General features: G+C 40.8%; 1 protein-coding gene and 1 pseudogene across 3 annotated transcripts in view; one reads left to right on the top strand and one right to left on the bottom strand.

Moving 5' to 3' along the window:
• LYPD6B (LY6/PLAUR domain containing 6B) overlaps positions 1-22668 on the top strand; it is a 182415-nt gene that overhangs the window by 16064 nt on the left and 143683 nt on the right. The window lies entirely within an intron of this gene.
• LOC126932915 (thioredoxin-like) lies at positions 13886-14208 on the bottom strand (annotated as a pseudogene).

The following is a 22668-nucleotide window of genomic DNA, read 5'->3' as shown; positions in this document are numbered from 1 at the left end:
CTTCTGCAAACATTCATGTATAAGTGTTTGTGTGGAATGTTTTCAGTTCTCTTGCATATACAATTAGGAGTATAATTGTTGGATCATATGGTAACTCTATGTTTAACCTTTCAGAAGTTGCCAAACTATTTCTAAAGCAGCTGTGCCATTTTACATTCCCACAAGCAATGTGTGAGGGTTCCAATTTTTCCATATTCTTGCTGACGATTTTTTTTTGTCAATCTTTTTGCTGTAGTCATTCTGGTAGGTGTGAAGTAGTATTTCTTTGTGGTTTTAATTTGCATTTTCCTAATAACTAATGAGTTGGGAATTTTTTGATATGCTTACTGGCCATTTGTATATCTTCTTTGGAGAAATATCTGTTTAAATACTTTACCATTTTAAGATTTTTTTTTTATTCTAAAGTTATAATCTTGTTTTTACATATTCTGGATAGTAGACCCCCGTCGGATATAAGATTTGCAAATATTTTATTGCATTCTGTAAGCTGTCTTTTCATTCTCTTAGTAGTATCATTTGAAACATGAAACACGAAAGATTTTAATTTTGACCAGTGCAGTGGCTCACACTTGTAACCTGAACAAGCCAAGGCGGGAGGATCACTTGAGATTAGAAATTCAAGACCAGCCTGGGCAATGCAGCAAGATTCTGTCTCTACAAAAGAGAAAAAATAAAATTAGCTGGGCGTTGTGGCATGCACCTGCAGTTCCAGCTACTCAGGAGGCTGAGGCTGGAGAACCTCTTGAGCCCAGAAGTTTGAGACTGCAGTGAGCCATGATTGCAGCACTGCATTCCAACCTGAGTGACAGAGTGATAACTCTGTTAAAAAAAAAAAAAGTTTTTAGTTTCGATGAAGTCCTATTTATCCATTTCTTTTTCTTTTTTCGCTTGTGCTTTTGTTGTCACATCTAAGAAACCACTGCTTAATCCAGGGTCACGTAGGTTTCTTCTAAGAATTTTATAATTTCAGCTCTTCTATGTAGATATTTGGTCTGTTTTTAGTCAATTCTGTATACAGTGTGAGTTAGGACTCCACATTTATTCTGTGGCATGTGGCTTCCCAGTTGTCCCAGCCCTGTTTGTTGCCAAGAGTGTTCTTTCTGCCATTGAATTGTCTTGGCAACCTTGTCAAAAGTCAACTGACCATAATAAATACATGACTTTATTTCTAGATTCTCAATTCTATTCCATTGATTTGTGCATCTGGCCTTATTGGCAGTACCACAAAATATTGATTATTGTTGCTTTGTGAGAGTTTTGAAATTGAGAAGTGTAAGTGTTCCAACTTTTTTCTTCTTCGCTATTATTTTGGCTATTCTGGGTCCCTTACATTTCCATGGAATAAGCTTGTTAATTTCTACCAAAAAGGCCAGCTGGAATTCTGCTAGAGGTTGCACTGATTTTGTAAATCAATGTGAAGAGTATCGCCATCTTAACAATGTAAGTCTTCCAATCATAAAAACGGGACGCTTTTCCAGTTATTTAGGTCTTCTTTCATTCCTTTCAATGATGTTTTATAATTTTCTATGTAGAAGTTATGCACTTCTCTTGTTAAATTGATTCCTGAGTGCTTTATCTTTTCTGATGCGGGGTAATGACATTGTCAGTTTCATTTTGGGGGTTGTTCATTGGTAGTGCATAGGAATACAGTTAATTCTTGTGTTTCGCTCTTGTATCCTGAAATCACGCTGAACTTGTCGATGAACTCTAACCGTTTGCTGGTGAATGTATTAGGGTTTTCTACATACAAGATCATGTCATCTCTAAATGGAGGTAGTATTACTTCTTTCTTCCAATCTGAATGCCTTTTATTTCTTTTCCTTACTTAATTGCCTTTGCTAGAAAAGACAGCACATAGTGCTGAGAGCAACATCCTTGTCTTGTTCTGTCTGACGTTCCTGATCAGTGAGATGGCCAGTGTGATTTATGCTGTTTTTCTATGATTGCTTTTATACTCTTAAGAATCTGAGTGATAGAGCAGGAGGTACGGGCTGATTTCTCTTAGGGAATATTTCCTTTGTCCTGTGCGTAGGGAGACTTGGTATAACGGCTACTAGAAAAGACGTATTTTAATTGAAGAACATATTCATGTAACATATAGGTGCCAAGGAATTTGACTAACATTATCTAATATGTAAACATTCAATATTTTAAAATAAAATTTAAGTACTAGCTTTCTTTCCTGCCTTTCCACAATTTGGGGTGCCCACTGTATGCTTCAGGTACTGTGCTGGGATCCCAAAGATGAATGAAACACAGGCCATATCCCCAGGGTGCTCACGGAGTGGAGACACACAGGGATTAGGAAGTTACATATTCTGGCAAGTGGTTTCCATTAAAGAGTAACCACTGTCAGAAGGAAACAGGTGATCGGCATGGGCTTCACCATCAGGATTTTGGGATCTCAATGTGCTGTTGGAAGATTCACTTTCTACCTTGTAGAATCAAAGAATTGTAGAACTGGAGCCTTGGAAATCCTTTTTTCCAATGAGTCCACATTTTTCCAAGAGGAGGAACTGCTTACCTTATTTAACAATTCTTGTTCTCTCTCATCAGTAACTCTTATTTCTCTGAAATGTTTTATCTTACACAACGCATGCACATACACGTATGCACACACATACATACATCCTCTGTAGGGAGGCAATCTGTGTACAGCCCACTCCTGGCTCCATTTGTTGTGTCTGGTTTGGGTAATCTAACACTGGCCGCGGGTTCATCTTCAATATGACTCATCTAGGATTCCTGCTTCTTCTCGCCTGCGAAGACTTCTCAGCATTGTCCATAGATGCTTATGACCGGGCACTGACAAGGAGCGGGACGTTATCCGACTCCAAATCTGAGTTACCTATAAAGCTTTGGGGATCCTTCCTGTTCTTATTAGTTGTATGTTCAACTTTCTTTCTCAAGAGTATACCCCATCTATTTTAAATTTGTCAATTCAGAAGATTAACTAGGATGCCTATAAAGTCAAGCCAAGCCTGTGTGCTTACTGCAAAGTCATCTTTCCAGAAAAGAGTGAAAGTAAAGCAATTGCATAGGTCATACCTTAAAATAGTTTACATAGTTTTTTGGTAAGTCAATTCAGACTTGTATGCTGCATGTGTTTTTGTTTTTACTTTTCTATTTAAAAAGAAACTCTCTATTCTAGTTTTATTATATATTATTTATTATTAGGATGAAAATAACATCAGGTTACTTTTTATCATTCTATTGGTAAAATGGAATGCAAACTTTACGGTCTTAGGCTACAAAACAAAATGAATTGTCTCCACAAACCTTTCAAGTTTAATTAACTTTTAAATAAGTACAAAGTTCTAGTCTCCCACCCTGGCCCTGTCCTGCACTTTTTTTTTTATTACAGTGCATTTTTTCTTTTGATTGTATGGGAGGGTGAGATAAGGATGTAAAAATGCTTTCGGGTTCACATTGTTTACTGCATATGATACAGCAGCCAATTCAATCAGAAGGGAAATAGGAAAATAACTACTCTATTTGTGCCTTGTAAGCGGCTTGTAAAGTCCCCTCCAGTTCCTACGATTAAATATTGGCTTCTCTCTTGCAGCTCTCTAAAAGGAAATTAAAAGTGGAGCAAACAGCATTTTAAAACCAAACACAAATACTGTGTAGGGACGAACCCAGCAAATGGAAGAATTACAGCATTGCAGGCAGTCCTTTAATTCAGTGTTGTAAGAAATGCAACAGAAGAGGAAAGGGGTGGAAAGGGGATCCTGAGAAAGTCGCAGGTCATCGCAAGCCTCTGATGATTTGACCATGTCAGGGGTGAGCTGAGGTGGGGATTGGTGGTCATCGCAGGGCTTTCCCTGTGATGTGTGATGAATGCATCCGTAAGATGTATTGTTACTCAGTTACTGTTTTTCATAGCCTAAGCTCTCGAGTGGCCTGGGACTTGCTAATGGGGACCAAGAAAGCGAAAGTATGGAGGTCCATTCCTAGGAAAGGGGTGGCATTCAACATGTAGAAGAAAGGGCATTTGGACTGGCAGCCAGGAGCCTGAGTTCTGTTCTTGGTCCTTTCGCCTTCTGACCATGTGACCTTGGATGAGTCACCTTGGCCCTCTGAACCATAGTTTTCATAGCTGCAAAATGCAGGTTTGGACTAAAGCCATGATTTTCCCACCAAATTCCCAAGCCTCCATCAAGCCATCTCAGAGGTTGTCCCTGCACTAACAACTGGGGTTCCTGGCCCCTGCACCCCAATGGGAACAGTCTCAGTTTCCTCTCCTATATTTATGCTTTTGTAAGCTTTTGTTTGAACAAAGTGTTTTTGAAAACTACTAGGTGCCCTGATCTCAAAGATCTCTTCTGATTCTTATATTCAATTGTCTGTAACTCTGCATTTTGGTCTAAGCTTAATGTAAAAGAGACCAAGAAGCATCCATTATTCTGGGGCTCCCCATCTTTCTCAGGTAACACAAGCAAGGAATGTGTGTTTTCAGCAACAGAAACACTGCTCATTAGTGATTATGAAGCTGTCAGTGGGGACAGGAATTTGTGTTTATAGAGTCTCAGCCTCTGACTCTAGAAACAGTCCATTTCACATTTTATTTTTTATTTTATTTTATTTTATTTTTGAGACGGAGTTTCGCTCTTGTCACGCAGGCTGGACTGCAGTGGTGTCATCTCAGCTCACTATAACCTCTGCCTCCCGGGTTCCAGCGATTCTCCTGCCTCAGCCTCCCTAGTAGCTGGGATTGCAGGCGTCTGCCACCATGCCCAGCTAATTTTTGTATTTTTAGTAGACACGGGGTTTCAGCATGTTGGCCAGGCTGGTCTTGAACTCCTAATATTAGGCGATCCACCCGCCTTGGCCTCCCAAAGTGCTGGGATTATAGGCATGAGCCACAGTGCCCAGCCAGTCCATTTCACTCTTCTTGGATATAGTTCCCTTTTTGCTCCGTGATTGTGATCTGTCTCTTGTAAGACGCCTGGAGATGTGAGATTTTGAGGGCAGCCATGGTCTCCATCTTGGGCCCTGTTCAGCTCTCTGTCGAGGGAGGTCTGAGGGCACAACAGTGATAACCACCTGTCAGCTGCACAGGATTCTGAGGGTTGAGCCTCCCCGTGAGTCACTTGCTCGCTCCTGTTAAATAAGTCTTTTTGACTCCATATCTAGTCCCTACCTATCTGTTCTCTGTCATGGGAATCTTTTCCTTTCACTCCTTAATAATGTGCCTTCCTCTGCCACACACTTTCCTCCATTTCCTTTGGAAGCACGGTACAGGGACTTTTGTGTTGCCAGGAGTGAATGTTTAGGAAGTAGGCCTTCAATTCCTTCTGCGGTTCCAAGCCAATATAGTGCCTTTTGTCACTTGTCCCAAGACACTCTGTTGAACACATCAGCCTGCAAGGAAAGGCTTGGCAGAGGAAACCGTCATGAAAGAAAGATTCCAATTGAAGAATAGATAGCTGAGACCCAGGGGTGTTGAGCAGTTTAATTAACGTTGTTAGAAATGAAGACTTGGTTATTTTAAAATGAAATTTCAAATCTCCTGTCTCCCTATCCATTTCTTCATTACAGCATTGTTCCTTTCACCTGCCTTTTAATATAGCCAGTTTTTACTACGTTCTCACTATGGGAGCGGGCATCCTGCTGACCCCTGGGCTGAAAGATGAACAGATCTTAGGCCATGCTCTCAAGGGGCTTTCATCCTGCTCAGACATGAGCTAAGCAGACAGCCACAGCCTGGAATCCTTAGTGCTCCTTAGAGAAGTTTCTGGAGCCTGGGAGAACACTCAGAATAAAGCAGCCTGTGCACTTGTCTGGGGACAAGAAATGGTTCCTTCAGAAGTTTTCCCTGGGCCTGTGTCCCAGAAGATGACCTAAAGGTGGTCCAGGCAGAAGGAGTGGCTGGTGCAAAGGTTTGAGGAAGTTGGTGGATTTGGTAAACTGTAGGCTCAGCAGGGTCGGAGCAGGCCTTGAGGGAGGGGTAGAGAAGGAGAAGGAGGAGGAGGAGGGGCAGGAGTCTGGACAGGATAATCAGGCACTGAGCTATGCAGGGCCTTGACTACTGTACTAATTACTAGTGCTGGTCAGGTCAAATGTTATCCAGAGGGCATGGGAACCCACAGCAAAGGGTTAGACAAGGTGGGCTCGGCGCTTTGCAAGGCTATTTAGCCCAGAAGTTATGAGCAAGGGCGCTGGGTCCAGGTGACTGGGGTTTGAATCCTGCCTTGACCACTTTCCAATTGTGGGCAAATTACTTAACTCTCTCTGCTGCCATATCTTTAAAATAGGGATAAAAATCCTATCTGTCTTGTAGGGTTGTTGTGAGCAATAACTAAGTAAATTCACTTAAACCTCTCATAACAACAGCACATACAAAAATCTAGTTATCCTTTTTCTGGGAAGGGGGCATATCATATTTTCTATGAGCAGTCTCCTACACTATGTATTAGTTAACTACTGGCATAATAATACCATGTAAAAATACTGTAAAACACAGTGGCTTAAAACAACAATTCTTTATTATTACTCCTGCAATTGTGAGTTTCCTGGGGTTTGGCTGAGACCTGGCTGGGCATACAGTTGGGTCTCATGCCAGGCTGAGGGCAGTGGCATCCTGGGGCAGCTTCCCAAGGCAGTGGTACAGCTGTCAGGGGTAAGAGGAGACTTGCAATCCTCTTAAGGCCTAGGCTTCCACCCAGCAAAGCCCAGGATCAATGGGCAGGACTTTATATTGCTCTCCTATAGTAGGAGGAGCTACAGAGTCACTTGTAAAAGGGTAGGAGCACAGGGAGAAGTGAAGGATCAGGGTCAACAATATGGGGCACAGGCTGCGTTTAATGTCTCCTGATCTGCATCTTTGTAGCTTCCCAGAGGGAACTTCCATGAGGGGCAGTTGACACCCACCTTGAGCATGCTTGACACCCCAAGGGTCTGGTTTCAATTAGTGACCTTCCTACAGTCATTTCGGACTTAACCTTTGGGCCTAGCAAATGTGTTCTTTCTCTTGCTTTCAGAGCCTTTGGGAGAGAAGGGAAAATATGCTGTTGTGGATTTGGATCTAGACTCTGTGGAATGAGATGGGGATGGTGGTATCTCCAGTGATACTTAATGGAAAGCTTAGAGATAAGCAGAGGTGTTTCTGCAGGCATGCTCTGTAGCCTTTCTCAGACTTACCAGTCGGCAGTGCCTTTTTTTTTTTTTTTTTTTTTTTTTTGAGATAGGGTCTTGCTCTGTCACACAGGATGGAGTGCAGGGGAGCCATGATAGCTCCCTGCAGCCTTGACCTCCTGGGCTCCAGCAATCCTTGCAGTGCATTCTTGAACATGTGAATTGCTATGATAAGAGTTAATGTTTAGATTTAGTAATAAAATATGTGTTTGTTTATATGTGTTTTTAGGTGACTCTATCCCAATATAATTGAAGGAGTTGCATTTTTGGTGGACTCCTTGGGGTTCTCTTTCTACTCCCTGGGAGTCCTCTGTGAGGTAAGCCTGACTCTCAAGTTGACATCCTTGGCAAATGCTGGGAGACAGGACAGGGGGAGGTAGCCCGGTTAGTATTTATTGGTGTGTAACTCTACCTCTCAGTGCTCCTGGATTCCCCAGGGCTTGGGAAGATGGGGGCAGAGATGGAAGGAGTCAAATACCATTCTTTTGCTAGCATGTAAAATAATCTCCCTCCTTTTCCCTGGACTCCTTATGCTATGTGACAAGCATATCCATTCTTCCCAGACAGAAAAGAGAGAAGTGGGGACGGACAAGACATTCTTATAGGGTATACTTTTCTATTTTACATTGGAGAATACAAGTACATTATAAAAGTAAGCATCAAATTTCTTGTAATGATAGTTATTTATTAGGTTAAAAAGTTAAACAATATCTGTAAAATTATACCTAATAATTAAGTGCAAGATTAAATTGAGCATGTTTTCAGGGATAGGAAGGAGAAACATCGTAGAATCTTTTGGATAACAAAAAAAGCATTGAAAATCACATGTAAAATATGTAGCAGTGTGATTGGCATCTAGAAGATGCTTAGTAAATTGTAGCATTGATGACGATGGTGACGATGGCAGTGATTTCTCTAGCCCATTTATTGGAGAAAGGGATTAAAAGCAGAGATTACAAAGCTGAGGACTTCATCAACTCTGTTGATCCAGAGGAACCTCTCTCAGACATTCCTTCCCTACATGGAAAAGCAGCAGGAAAATGAACCCAGAAGAGCTTAGGTTATAAAATCAAGCCAAATGTATACCTGAGAAGTGATGATTTTTTTTTTCTTAAAGTAGTTGCTTCTAAAAGGCAAAATTCAAAATAACCACGACAAGAATAGACATGCCGAAATCTTAACGGTGCAATGTTATTTTGTTGAGTAAAAAATAGGGCTAGATAATGACGAATCATAGCTATGCAAATGAAAAGAAAGATCATCATGTCCTGTGCTTCAGGGTGTGAATTGATGGCAAAAATCTGTCTGTATTAGTCAGTAGGGGAGATGAATTCAAATGAAAGCTTTCAGTGATACATGTTCTCTTTTTTTTGGTTAAGTATCATTTGTGGCCGAAGTCCTGAACTAGTTGTCTAATGGCAGATTTTCCTGAGTGTCCCCTGTAAGCAAGGCTCAGTAAAGAAGGAGCTGCAAGTTTCACCAAGTCCCTCCTTCCCTCTCTCCCTCTCTCTCTCTCTTCCTTCCTTCCCTATTTAAGCACAGCCTTTGCATTTCAGGAACTTATATCTTAATGGGAATGGCAAGATGCAGACATTAGAAACCTAACAAGAAGTGCAAATTTATATGGTACATGTCTTGTATGTCAGGTTTCTAATATATCTGGAGGAAAAATCGATAGAATGAAAATGATGGTGCCAAATCTTGACCAAATTAAACAATGAATTTTACTTCTTTACTTTTATTTTTTTCAGGCCAAAAGGTTTTATTTTCAGTTGTTTCAGGGTTAGAATAACATTGCCACCCAAGAAGTAGCTCCTCCCCATAACACTATTGAATTCAAACAGTAGTTGATGACTCAACTACCATATACTTATATACCCTACAATTACATTGTTAAAGTCTTCTGCTGAATAGGAAGGACTGATTTTAATAGGAATTCTTAGCTGACTGATGCTCCACTGAGGTAGAAATGGCTTGATGATGATTTGATTTGTTGATAATGTCTTACTGAGATTTCTTAAAAATCTGCCATGTATATTTGAGTTTTTAGTTTGAGTTGTTTATGTCTTATATTTTAAAAGTGAATTAGGATAATTTGCCAACTACATGTAGCTAAAGTTTTCAAAATAAAGTAGTGAGAAAGGATTATTTAATACAGGGGTTTAACATAATAAAGTATCAATTTAGAACCCACCAAACATGCCATATCCCAGAAATAAACTCCAGAGGGTTGAATATTGCAAATCAAATTATAGAAAAAGTAGCAGAAAACATAATATGTATTAAGTTTGTACAGGAGCGACCATTTCTGGCTTTAAAGTAAAAGAAGCAACTAGCAAGGAAAAAATGAACAAGGTTGAATATTTTAATTTAAAACTTCTATATAAAAGACTGGGACAATTCACAGTAAATTTGTGACACATAAATGATTAACAACATGTTATAACTGGAATATATTGCTAACCCAAATGCAGAAGTAAAGGGCCAGGGCCATAGCAGATAACTCTGGAATTTAATAGCTGCCATTTACTGAATATTTTTCCATGCCCATATAGATTTACAAAATCTGATTATACTGATTGTTTTTTATACAAAATGTTTTGTAACCAGCTTTTCTGATATAGCAGCACAGACTGTGTTATTAACTAGTCTTCTAAAACATAGTTTTAGAAGTACAGTCCTATTTTGCCTAACTATGTTTTCAATGCTGGATGTTAAGGTTATGGAAAACTAACTTAGGGTGACTTTTCCAGTATCTTTTCTACTTATGAAGTCATGATTAGAGTTATGGTTATGGACACCCCCTTGAATGAATCAATGATTTACAAAGAAGCACATTCAATACCGCTTTTATCAACAGTTTTATAGGTGGTATTTGCCACTAAAACCTGTTTTAACAAAAGAGAAAATATCGTTTGAGATCCCACACTTTTGACAACATGTCATCAGTTACCTTTAAAGGCCTGAGTAAAAGAGACATGTTAATTACGATTCCTGTGAGCGTCTTGAGGATAGCAGTGACTCTAGTATTATATTAGGGCACTTTGTCAAGCATGTCTTTCCCTTATCTTGCTTTTATAGCAGAGGAAATAAAGGCACTAGAGACATATCTTTGAGGTCACACAACAAGTTAACAGCGGATAAACATTAGAACCGGCAGCTCCAGAATTCCCACTGTGTGTAATTAGCTCACTGCAGGCAGGAAATGGCAGCACTGGGAATAAATGGCAGATATGGTGTTTGGGGACCTGGAGGCTGGTGGGAATTCTCTGTGCTCATCTGAATGGTTAATTAAGTTAGTTCCTCTCAGGGGCTGTCACTCTCTGGAACGTGGAGGCCTCTCAGCCAGGTACCTTCTTCCTTAGGGTGTAAGGAAACATGATGGTCACCCTCTGGTGCTTTGATGGGCTGGCCTGGTGGAGGAGTTTGAGTGGGGCCTGAGTAATTTATTAGGCACTGCATTGTATTACTGAGGTTTTTTGGAGTTTCTGAGTATGATTTTTGGCATTGGCTCCCAGAGGACTGCGATGTGTCTAAGGAGTGCATAGTTGGGAGTAAAAGGACAGGGACTACCTGGACTGTTTTGAAATTCACCCTCCCTCCCGCTTGGGCAGCTCATGAAGTGTGTCTGCCTTCTTTTGTCTCCTTATGAGTGATAGATACTGAATTCATGGACTACCTCCTATTCTTAGACATCCAACAAAATCATTTTTTGGAAATGATGGAAATAGTAGGAAACAATGTGGTGTTTGAAAACTACTGTCAAAATACTTGCTAAGTGTGTGACGAACTCTAGGGAGGGCAGAGGCAGTCTGCCACGTTGATCCAAAGGCTGGTTCCATCAGATGCTCTAACAAGCTTGTTAGTCCTGGAATCATGATTATCTTAAATTTCATTGACCCCCTAGTAAGGACATGACTAAGCATTTAATCACCAAGGGTTGGTTAGAGAGAAATGAATCTGGGCTCCTGCTTTAGAACCTTGAAAGAAGGTGGAATCTTGAGTTCACTTTCTCTTCTGCCCAATCTAGAATAAGCGTGGCATGCTTCCCGGGAGAGAACCCAAGCTAGACGCCAGTCACTTCCTGCTGCATCAAACCTTGTTACTCAAAGTGAGCCCGGTTGATTGGCAGCATCAGTACTAATTGAGAGCTTGTTAAAATGCAGATTATCAGGTTCTATTACCTGTGAGGGTCTTCTGTGTGTGCGTGTTCCCATACCACTTATTTATTTATGTTTGAGGCAAGGTCTCACTCTGTTGCCCAGGTTGGAGGGCAGTGGCACTATCTCTGCTCACTGCAGTCTCCACCTCCCAGGCTCAAGCAATCCTTTTGCTTCAGCCTCCCAAGTAGCTGGGACTACAGGGGCATGCCACTGTGCCTGACCCCTTTTTTTTTTTTGTATTTTTCATAGAGACTAGTTTTCGCTTTGTTACTCAGGCTGGTTTCTAACTCCCGAGCTCAAGAGATCTGCCCACCTTGGCTTCCCAAAGTGTCTGGATTATGGGCCCTCATACAATTTTATTTACAAAAATAGGCTGTTAGTTCATGGGCTAAATAGTTCACTGGCCCATGGTACAGATGGGGCAGTACCGTTTTTGCCTACCCATTTGTGTCTTGTGTCTAGAGACACTATGTTCTATTAGCCATTATTTGTTTCCTTTTTAAAATAATTTCAACTTTTATTTTAGATTTAGGGGGTATATGTGCAAGTTTGTTACATGGGTATGTTGTATGATGCTGAGGTTTGGGGTACAATCGATCTTGTCACCCAGATAGTGAGGATAGTACCCAATAGTTAGCTTTTCAACCTTTGCCCCCCTTCCTTCCACTCCCCTTTAGTAGTCCCATGTCTATTGTAGCTATCTTTACTTCCATGAGTACCCAATGTTTAGGTCTCACTTCTTTTCTTTTTTTTTTTTTTGAGACGGAGCCTTGCTCTGTCGCCCAGGCTGGAGTGCAGTGGCGCGATCTCGGCTCACTGCAAGCTCCGCCTCCCGGGTTCACGCCATTCTCCTGCCTCAGACTCCCGAGTAGCTGGGACTACAGGCGCCCGCCACCATGCCTGGCTAATTTTTTGTATTTTTAGTAGAGATGGGGTTTCACCGTGTTAGCCAGGATGGTCTCGATCTCCTGGCCTCGTGATCCGCCCACCTCGGCCTCCAAAAGTACTGGGATTACAGGGGTCAGCCACCACGCCCGGCCTAGGTCTGTCTTCTAAGAGCGCATGTGTGGTATTTGGTTTCCTGTTCCATGTTAATTTGCTTAGAACAATGGCTTCTAGCCACATGTATGTTCCTGCAGAGGACATGATTTCCTTATTTTTTATGGCTGCCTACCATTCCTATCACCTGTATTTCAGCACACTCTCCAGGTGGTTCTTATGCCTGCTTCAGTTTCAGAAGCACTGGTACATAATATGTAAATGATTTATCTGGGAAAGGTGGCATGGTCAGTGGTGAATGCTTTTTCCTGATCATATTTTATATGTATACATTATGACCCTTAATAAACATTTTAATCTTTGAATGTTTTAATAATTTAAACATCCTTTAAAAAGTTGTTTTCCATTATAAATTAATACATACCATGAGAGCTTCAGAAAACACAGGAAAGTAAAAAGTAAAAAGGAATTTACCCCTCTAGTATATTTATTGATAAGATTTGAAATATGTATATATATTTCATATCTTTTCTGTATATAATTTTTTAAAACTTCCTCTTTTTTTTTTCCTGATTGTAGACATTATATATTATCCTTGTAGGGCGATAAAGTGGTACTATATAGTCTTTGCTTTTTTCCTTTGGTTTAAGGCAATTCTCTTAGATAATCTTTGTCTTGAAAGAAAAGTTTTTCTCTAATTTTTTTTTAAATTTTATATAATTTAGGAAGATTCCTGGTATAATCATTAATGTCTCAAATAGTTATTTTACAGTCTGAATGGAGAATTTATTATCTTCTTTGTGCAACAGAAAAATGTAATTGACTACTCACTGGTAGCATGTATTCTGTATTATATATGAATCTTCTTTGACCAAAACTTTCTAGAGGGTAGAAAAGCTTTTGCTTTGGAAGAAGGCGTGACCACCCTCCTCTCAAACTGGCCTGATAGGAGGGGAGAAGGAGGGAGTGCTCTCAACAGAAAGTCCTGTTTTTCTAAGGTGAGTGGGGAACATCTCACCACTGTGAGGACGGAGGTTTTTGTTTCTTGGCTTCTTTGCTGAGACTGGAAAAATCTTTGCCCAAATCTCTGCTTTGTTAGGCAGTTTGAGAAGACATCAGCATGTAATTTTTAACCTTTGTAGAATAACTGGCTTCTGTGTTTGAGGCAGGGCGGGGGCAATCTGGCCATGACTTTTCCTGTAGCCCCTTTACCATGCTTTGTTTTAGAACGCATCATTGCCCTCGATAATGCAGAATGTATTATGTTAAGTGAAAAACTTCGTGCATTTCTTATGTCCACGAGTTAGACTCTTTCTCCAAGTCCAGTTGTTCCTAGAGTAATTGATACGGCTTAGCATTGAGAGGAACACAGTTCAGAAACTAAAGTGGCAAACAAGTATTTCTGAATTTTCAAGCTTCGTTTGCATCTTTCAGAGAACATTAGTAACACTTTTTTTTGTTTGTTAATATTTTATTGTCACCCAGATGGCAGTTGGGTATATAGTCTCTATACTTTATACTTTTTGTAAATAAAAAATTACAAATTTTAAATAGCCAATGGTTGGTTATGTTTTCAGAAAACATGATTAGACTAATTCATTAGTGGTGGCTTCAAGATTTTCCTTATTATTATAGCTCCAGAAAATTCACCTACCTTTTCTCCCTTCTTAAAAAGCTAGGTTGGCGTGCATTTGACTTCATACTCTGAAGCAACATCCTGACAGTCACCCACATCTACTTCAAGGAATATCATGTTAGAATACTTTTCAGAGAGGGAATGAAAGAAAGGCTTGATCGTTTTGCAAGGCCCACACCATGTGGCTGAGAAGTCAACTACTCCAGGTTTATCACTTGCAACCTCCAAGGCTTCCTGAAAAGCAAACTTCTGCTTAATTTGCTTCACCATTTTGGCTGCTGGGGTCTTCTAAGAAACATTTCTAAAAGGTATCTCCTCTGTCTCTTGTTCCACACTGTTCCACTTCTTCTTAAAACTCATTTTTACTTCCCTATCCATACCTTTCTGACGTTTCAACTGCTTTCCCCTAGCCCCCACCCCGAAGTTCTTTATTATGTAGACTTTTTTTTTTTCAGTTTTGGTATAACTTCTAACCAAGGAGAGCCAGAAAAGTGACCCAGCCACAGGAATTTGTCCATTTTGTGGGTGGGCTGGTGGGGGTGGCCTCGGGAGAACTTGATGGAGGCAGGATTATGACTGGTCATTAATAATCAAAACTGTTTTTTATATTTTTAGTTTCTCTTATTACACAAAATATCCATGTAGCATAATAGCTAGTTTTTGTTACACAGGGACATGCCTTGTAGTTGTGCTTTTTGCCTTGGCGACATAGACTGTGTATACCTAGGAACAGTGGAATCACTGCAGTGGAATTGTTTATGAATGTTTCGTAATGGAAAACTGTTTATGTGATAAATGAAACTGGGTTGATTACGATTGAATAGAATTGGAAGATAGCAGATCTTAAGGTACCACCCCCAAACCCTGCTGTGTCACAGATTTTGGCTGATAGCATCTTATTTATGTTGAGAAGCTGGTTGGGCAGGAAGGATGTGTGGTCTGGATACTGCATGAGCCAGCTTGGCATTTAAATTTGCCAAATACTTTGAAGCATTGCCACATTAAAAAAAAGTCCCTGTGGTAAATTTCAACATTCCCGTCTCCTATAACTCTGCATGTTATTATTTTTAGCCAGCGTGACATCTTTCCACAGCATCACTGAGTGCCCAGTTGTCCATGGCGCTGAGCAGTGTCCACTACTGTGAGGCCTGGTTGCAGTCCTACAGAGGCTTACACTCAAAGCCATGAACAGTTTTCATTTTTATTAATAGAAGCTCAAGAGTTTTCCCCAGGCAAATATGTTGGCTAGCTGTACAACTTTTTTTTTTTTTTTTTTTTTAAATTGCAAGGGTGGGTGGTGTGTGTGTGTACGTGTGTGTGTGTGTGTGAATCATTTTCTTGAAATACATAAGTTCTTAGAAAAATAATGGCTGGAGAGTTGTGAGTAAATGAAAATTTGGTAAACAGGTGGCTTTTCTGTGATGAATAAAAATGCATATGTTTTGGAAGCAAGGCCCTATAGGGTCTTGTCCCCTGCTTCTCTTGGGGCCTATTCCTTCCATGTCTCCCAGTGAGCACGAGGCTTCACCACACTGGCTTCCTTAATGTTCCCCAACACGCCAGCCGTGCTCTGCCACAGGACCTTAGCATTTCAATTTCCTCCCCCTGCAAGACTCTTCCCCAGTAACCTGCAAGGCTGGCTGTCTCACTTTCTTCGAATAGTGGCTTCTCCCTGAGGATGTTTTTGGCTACCCATCTGCAAGTTTATTCCTTCTGCTGGAGCTTCGGGGTTTCATATTCTGCTTCTTAATTTTTCTTCTCTTTAGCACTTATTAATATCTAGCACACTATAAAATTTTAAGCTCTTTATTTTATTGATCTCCTTCCTCCCTCATATAACCTTCCTAATACTATGGTAATTGTAATTTTTGATGGTATTCCCAGTGCGTGGAAGAGTGCCTGGATCATCACAAGTGCTCAATAAATAATGGCTGAATGGAAGGAGGGAAGGAAGAAAGGTTGTGAATGACTCTTGTTGGCTTCTATTCATCATAACTGACCTTCTCCATAATTAGACAACCCATTGTAAGCTAGCAATCAGCTTCTTAACTGTGTAGAACAGCCTGTGATTTTGAGGTGAATTTTGAGATGTTCCGGCAGGCTTCTTGATTGGTAATCATAGGAAGTAAACTTTCATTAGTATCTGCTGTATGGAGGCATGTTCTGTGAAACCAGTAAACACCTCTCTCTCTACATGATTCTACTATTTCATACATTTCCAAGAAGTCAACAGGTAGTAACAGATGCAGCCTGATTGATTTCTGGGAGGGTAATGACAGAGCATATTTGCCGTGGGATAGGTAAATGGAATCCTTGGCACTGAGATTACATTATCTTTTGTCTACGGATAAAAGGTGTATGACTTACTTATCATTTAATTCCACACCCGGCATTAGCAGGACTGATAGGTGAGGGGCTAGGAAGAGAGGGACTTGTGCGTGGCTCTGTAAATAGCGATAAAGCAGTGGGAATGTAAAACGCAGCTTGGCAGGGTCTGCCTGGGATTTTGCTGAGTCCATAGCAATACTTAATTAACTGTGTAAACATTCTATTCAAGATAAGACTATAACAGTTGCCTCGGGGAAAATTCTTTTAGTCAATATTTGTTTGATCTTTTGTATAGTATTTTGGCTTTGCTGTTCATGCTATAGCAAAGCTCCTGTTATAAATGCCGTTTTCAGGGATTTGCTGTATTTGCATACCAGGTCAGTCCTGGGAGAGGTAAAGGATTGGAATCACTGTTTAAATAGAGGTTCTAAGGGTTTTCAAGCAAATCTTTAAAAGTTGAAATACTTTGTTTCAATCAGTTGTCAAATAATTATTGAAAACCTGGATTAAGTACTCTGGGAAATCTGAAAACATAGGATAAGATCTTTGCCTTCAGTTTGCTTATGCTCTAGCTATAGAAATAAGACTTGAATCAGTAGATATAATAGAAGGTCCATATACTAAATAATAACAATGGCTGTGATTTCCTGGACACTTAACAAGGATTGAGCACCATCCTAGGACTTTTCTAAGCATGAATTAACTCATTTAAGTCCTCCAGTAGCACAAAGAGGTAGACGCTTTTGGTTAGTGTGAAGTTTTGCACAGAATAAACAATGTCATTCGGAGAAAGAGAAGACCAGGGAATCAAAGAGCCACGAAGGAAAACTTCAAGGACAGGGTCTCTCAGTCCAGATGTTAAAGATTGGGAGGCAAATGGCTTTTGCAATGGGAAGAAGAAAAAGGGCAGAATGGCATTGGTTGTTTTGCTGGTAACATTCCTTTTCTCTCTTGAAAGTTGTTTTACCCCCCCTTTTTTTTTGAGCTAGAGTCTTGCTTTGTCACCCAAGCTGGAGTACAGTGGCGCAATCTCATTTCACTACAACCTCTGCCTCCCAGGTTCACATGAGTCTCCTGCCTCAGCCTCCTGAGTAGTTAGGATTACAGGCACACACCACTACACCTGGCTAGTTTTTGTATTTTTGATAGAGACAGAGTTTTGCCATGTTGGCCAGGCTGGTCTTGAACTCCTGATCTCAAGTGATCTGCCCTCCTCAGTCTCCCTATGTTTTACTGTTTCTTGATTTTCAGCACACGTTCCTCTGGTGAAGAGGATAATAAACAAACACATAAGTAAACATACAGGAGGTCAATATAGTAAATGCTATGAAGGATAACACGGGAAAGGGAGAATGCTAGAATGGTGAAGGAAGGGATTTGTTATTTTATTTTATTTTATTTTATTTTATTTTTTTGAGACACAGTTTTACTCTGTTGCCCAGGCTGAAGTGCAGTGGCATGATTTCAGCTCACTGTTGCCTCTGCCTCCCCAGTTTAAACGATTCCTGTGCCTCAGCCTCCCGAGTAGCTGGGATTACAGGTGAGCACCACCATGCCTGGCTAATTTTTGTGTTTTTAGTAGAGATGGGGTTTCACCACGTTGGCCAGGCTGGTCTCAAACTCCTGACCTCAAGTGATCTGCCCACTTCGGCCTCCCAAAGGGCTAGGATTACAGGTTTGAGCCACCGTGCCTGGCCTGGATTTGCAATTTTAAATAGGGTGGTCAGGAAAGCCTGAGACATTTGAGTAAAGATGGAAGGAGGAGAGAGAAAATACTGTAAAGGTACTTATGGGGAGAGCCTTCTAGGCAGAAGGAACAGCAAGTGCAAAGGCCTTGCGATGGGAACTTAACCTCGTTTATTCAAGGAACACCAAGGAGGCCAGAGTGGCTAGAGAATAGTGAGCAGGAAGAATAGTAAGAGGTGATGACTTCATGGGTACTGCATGCCCAGTCACTGCTGGGTTTAATGATGACGATAATGGTGAGGTAGGCGGAGCTGTTGAGAGTTTTTGAGAGAGTGGAATGGCAGGCTAGCAGCTGTCACTGCTTTCTGCAACCCCGTGCAGTTGTAGCTTCCCTTGCTTTTCACTAGCAGGCCCAGCCCAGCATATCTCTTGGTCTCTGAACCATTGTTGATGTGGGCAGAGGCACCCTGACAGCTTCACACCCATTAGCTGGCAGGTAGAAAACCAGCTGAAGCCCTGAGTGAGAGAAGGCATGTGCCCTGAATGACACCCTTGCTTCCACCCTCATGGTGTTTTCTTGATCCGTGTTTCTGAGTTTCTTCTTTGATTTCCTGCTGTTACTGATATGCTGGCTGGGTCCTGGGACCTGCCTTGTTGTTGCCGTCGTCCTGTCCAAGCCCACTGCCATGATGCTGGGAGGCAGTGTTGGTTCCGGGCTGTGTCCTGCAGCTGTTTGGGGCTCTGTGCTGCGCAGAATGTTAGGAAGATCCGCTGTGCTGCTGCAGCCTCCTTTTCTTCCACTCAGTGCTTTTGCTTATCATCCTGCCACTGCTGTGTCTTCTTGGATGACAGACTTGGGGACCCAAGTGGGCACGGGTGCCTGCACTTCTATAAGTACCTGCTGGACTGTCGCCAAAACTCTGCAAGCAGGGTGATGCTCTCAGGTTCCCTCCAGCCTGGGTTTGCCTGTCTCTGATCCTTTCCCTTTAGCCCATGTTGCTGATCCTCTGAGTTACAAGCAGAAGCTAAATGAGAGAGGGAGAGGACAGCAACCTCGGGTGAGGGCGTGGAAACCCAGACCAGGGTGACGGTCGTACGAAAGGAGAAGGAGGGCGGAAGTGATGGGTCTGGGGAAGGAAGCCTCGACAGACCATGCTCCGTTGGCTTATGGAGACTCAATAGAAAATCAGAACCCATACAAGCATCTAAGGATCAGTATTAATCCAGAAGTTTCAAATGCAACGAGTGCTTTCAGAGGATCTTATAGCCAAGACATGACCAAATTACATAAAGAAGGTGTCTGCTGTGGATCCCTGTGAGTGTCCACGTGGGGTGGGTCAATATGGGTTCAGGTCAGAGGCTCAAGTGAATGTTTACTCAAAGGGTTGACCACAGGGCCACTTTTGTGATGGCACATGTGCACACACGCATGCATGCATGGATGTGTACATGTGCACACACACACATGTGCTCTCTCACTTATTCTGTCCTTTTGTTTTTTATTTTAGTTGCAATTATTTCTATATAGATCTAAAACATCAACTTTAATGCCGTTAATAGGAATAATTATATCTCATATAGGCCTGATTCTTCAACCTACAGAGTAGAGGTTGTTCTCTGAGGTTTTCTCCCTGCTTCCAGCAATGTGAAGCTGACTTCTAAGGGCACGCACAGAGGCTTTTGGCAATCAATTGTCAATCAAGGTGTGCTGATGGGCCCTTCCAGCCTCAGAGAAGAGTAACTGGGGTGAAAAAATGTTATTATAATAAAAATATAATATTGCCAGGATCCTAGAAGGTAGCTAAATGAAGGGAGGTTCCCTCTTTGAAGAAAAATGTTAACTAAGTGATCTCTCTGGGCCTACCACTTACTTTCCTGGGAAATTGATTAATTTGAGTTAACATTTATTGAGCTCCCAGAATATCCTATGAAATGCTTTAAAATTTTAAAATACAATTTATTTTCTGAATAGGTAATTTACTCATATTTAACATTTAAAGGCGACAAAAGAATGTACAGTGAGAATCCCCCACCCCATTTTTCCTCCTTTAGGCAGCTAGTTTTTTTCCACAAGGCAACCCATATTAGCAGTATCGTACATATTTTGTTAATATACAATACAGTGTGCTCAATCAGTGTTAATAGTCTTAAAGAAAACAAGGTGCCTTTTCTCTTTTTAAGGACTTCGTATTTCATAAAACACAGTGAGCCAATCAGTCATATAGAAACGTATTTTAGAAACTTTTACTAGGGGGCCGGGCGCAGTGGCTCAAGCCTGTAAAAAGGCCACGGGCGGATCACAGTGAGTCTCTACCAATCCCAGTCATATAAACCCGGGAGGCGGAATGTGAGATTTAGCGAAACTTTTACTATAAATCCAGTGAGTATATAATTCGTAGATGCTCCATAAACTTTATGCTTTTGATTTTTAAATTCAGAAATCTTCCTTCCCCTCTATTTCCCTCCCATTTTATAAATTGTTCTCAAATCTTTGGCACTCGCTGTTGCTTCCTTATGGGGCAGTGCCAGCGCTGATTGGATACGTAGTAAACAAATATTATAGTAATAGAAAAATGTAGACACAGACAATCAGGTGTAGATTGACTGTGTCTATTTAGATGGGTCTATATGTTTATGGCTGTGGTTTTACATTGTTTTACATTGTGTTTTGCAGTGTGTATATTTTATTGAACACGTTTCTGACCAATTTAGACTTAATGTGTATGTTTGCATTAAATCTGTTCATGTGATGAAGTTAAATAGTTCATAGGATACTGAAACAAACAACAACCAACAAATCATGCTTTTAAACTGTTTAAAAGTTGTCAAACTTCTCTTGGAGAAGAAAAAAGAAAACTCATTTATTTTTTGTAAGTGAAGGAATAGAGGGCAGAAGTTAGACGAACCTGTAACTAATGTGCATAGTTTGAATATGACCTGTGTTTGACTACAGGTTTGTGGAAAATCTTAACAAAAAGGAAAGTATAAAGTTGGTCATATGACAATCCTAGTTTTGTTTTTCTGTGGTACATACCCAATAAATACTTCTGATCACTAAATGTCATATATTCTGAAAAGCAGGTAAGATAATATGTAATCCATATAATTGTAAAAACAATGTTAGCAGAGTACTTTTCTGAGTGTGTTCGGCAGTGTTGGTGGATGAGTGAAAACATGCAGAGACCAAAGCAAAGACAGAAAGCCTTAGAAACTATGGCCAGTGCTACAGGGCTGATGAGGCAGGAGGCTGACGGAGTTTAAGGCCAATCTAGGAGAGAAGGAGAGCCCAGAGAAGAATCCAGAGGAGCCGGAGAATGGGTTTTGAATATAGGAAAGTGAAATATCAGGATTTAACGCTGGAGTAACTTACTAGCTACCAGAGTAGCACTAGAGTAACTTACTAGCTTTCCTGCAGCCTGGGGAGGTGAGGGCTTTATTTCCTGGCATGCCTTATATAGCAACCTGGACGGAATAGATTAACTTTGCAAATATGATCCCTTTGTATTTGGAAACCTTATTTTTATACATTTTGATTTTTTTTTCTTAAAGAGAATGCAGCATATAATAAGAAGTGATAACTATAGCTTAAAAAAATTTCCCCAGGACTCAGAGAACAGCTCTTGGAAGTTTTCAGCCTAACTCTAGAAATCTGTTTCCAAGGGAATGGTTGACACACAGAAAAAGATTTGTCATAAAGATGTTCTTTGAAGTGTAATTCATAATAATGAAAAATTGAAAGTGAGTTATTTGTCTAACAAGAAGGGAATGGATAAGGAAATGGTAGTACTATGTCCATTTTACCAGTAAAATAATATTTAGGGTATGTTTTAAGTTAGGTATGAGGCAGAATAAAATTCTATGAAAAAAAGACAAGAAGGGAATGTTAATGGTGGTTGTGTATATGTGATGAAATTTTAAAAAAACTGTTCTGGATCTAATATATGGGCTATAATGTGGATATATTACCTTAAAAGGTAGAGGAAAACAATCATCACTAAAAAAGACCAAGAGTTGAAAGTGGATGGAAAACTTGGTTGCCTTAATTCAGTGGAGGTTGTTATGAATATTTTAAACCTCAGATGTTCTGGCATTTTTGTGAATTCCTTGGCTGTGTAGTGCTGAGGTTAAGATGTGCTGGGGTTGGAGTTGGTTCTGTGAGGAGGAGGAGGAAACTCTTAGTAGGGAGAAGTGGAAACATTCCTAACCCAGTAGGTGCAGGGTTTGTAGCCCCGCAGCCCCACATGCACGCCTGGTATTTGTAATTTGCAGTGATGACAAACTGTGCCTCCGGCCATAGCCGAACTGCTGTCTGTTAGAATGCATGGCCATGGATGACTTGGTGACCAGTGGCCTGTAAAATGCCACAGAATGCCCTGGCAGCTAATTTTTAATTCCCAGGAAGCTGCTTGCAACTTTGCAAAGATAAGGCAAAAGATCAGACTGGGGGCATGCCCAGAGCACAGGCCGCCCCCAGTCATGTCTTTGTAGAAAAGTCTGGAGAGCAGTGAAACTTCCTCGCTTTCCTGCAGCCTGGGAAGGTGAGTGCTTTGTTTTCTGGCATACCTGAAATAACTGCCTGGACATGATTGATTAACTCTGCAAATATGATCCTTTTGTATTTGAAAACCTTATTTTTATACATTTCGATTTTTTTCTTAAAGACAATGTGGCACGTAATAAGAAGTGAGAACTATAACTATAGTTTAATTTCTTTTTGTA

The sequence above is a fragment of the Macaca thibetana genome, chromosome 12 (assembly GCF_024542745.1).
Source record: "Macaca thibetana thibetana isolate TM-01 chromosome 12, ASM2454274v1, whole genome shotgun sequence".
Classification (NCBI taxonomy): Eukaryota; Metazoa; Chordata; class Mammalia; order Primates; family Cercopithecidae; genus Macaca; species Macaca thibetana.
Note: the sequence above shows the minus strand (reverse complement) of the source record. Positions and strands in the feature narration are given on the sequence as shown.